The 1,155-nt window shown below is 41.4% G+C and overlaps 1 pseudogene; it reads left to right on the top strand.

Moving 5' to 3' along the window:
* LOC110577347 overlaps positions 1–850 on the top strand; it is an 11,428-nt pseudogene extending 10,578 nt beyond the window's left edge.
* Positions 851–1,155: the final 305 nt, after the last annotated feature.

Genomic DNA, 1,155 nt, shown 5'->3' on the forward strand with positions numbered 1-1,155 from the left:
CCCCCCCCCCCCCCCCCCCCCCGCCGGCCGTCTCTTAACTCTTCTGCTGCTGGGCCCTGCCCTGTGCATTTTAGAAATCAGCTACTCAGGGAGAGCGACTTTTATTCCTATGAGCCATCTTCTGAGCATCCTCTTCCAGAGACAGGGGAGTCTCTGGGCCTCTAGATCAGGTCTGGTGCTCATCTCTGCAGGGTTTGTGGCTGTTTAGGCCTCTAAACATGCTCCAGATGTCACAAGGCACATTACTGCAGTAAGGAGCATCAGACTCTAGACTGGAGATTTGAGCATAAGCAGGTTTGTACACAACCATATTATTTGGACAAAACAGTTCCAGTCCACAATTTCCTTTATCCAGAATTGAAAACTGTAGTAGAAACAGAAGTTGAGATTACACCTGAAGTTGTCAAAAAAGAAAATGAATCAGAAATTATGGGGAGCATGCGTGAAGCACTTGAGGGAGAATTGGATTCCATGGCAAAACATGAATCCAAGGATGATAAAATTTTCTAGAAGTTTAAAACTAAAATAGCCCTTGAGCCAGAACAGTTTCTCAGATATGGCAAAAGGACTGCACCCATCTGGATCTCTGGTGAAAATATCCTTCAAGGAAAGGTTATTCCACATTGCCTGTGGTGCCAAGAGACTATTTGAATTTCAGGTCATGCCTCAGATGCTCTACTCCCTAAAGGCCGACAGGCTGGGCAAGAGTGTCGATTGTGGTATCCTGGCTGTCTTCACCTGAGCTGAAAGCTATAGACTAGAAATTGGCGACACAGATGAATTTGTTTGGAAGCAAGATCTAACAATACATCCTAAAGACAACATGGTAAAGCCTTACAAATGCTCATAATCTCTTAGACCTTGCAATTCCATTTCTAGGACTTTTTCCTAAGGAAATAATTATACCAGAGACAAAGGTAAAAAGGATGTTGTTTCAGATGAGTTTACAATATGTAAATACTAGTGAGACAAAAATGTCCAGTGACAAACAAGTAAATAAATTTGGGTTTATCTCTACAGCAGAAGGTAATGCAATCTTAATGATACAGACCTATATCCACATCAAATAAGATACAGGTTTAAACTGACACCAAAATATTCATAGTATGTTCATATCTTTGTACAAGTATTTATACATGTGTATGTCCACAGAAA

This window comes from Neomonachus schauinslandi, chromosome 6, assembly GCF_002201575.2.
Source record: "Neomonachus schauinslandi chromosome 6, ASM220157v2, whole genome shotgun sequence".
Classification (NCBI taxonomy): Eukaryota; Metazoa; Chordata; class Mammalia; order Carnivora; family Phocidae; genus Neomonachus; species Neomonachus schauinslandi.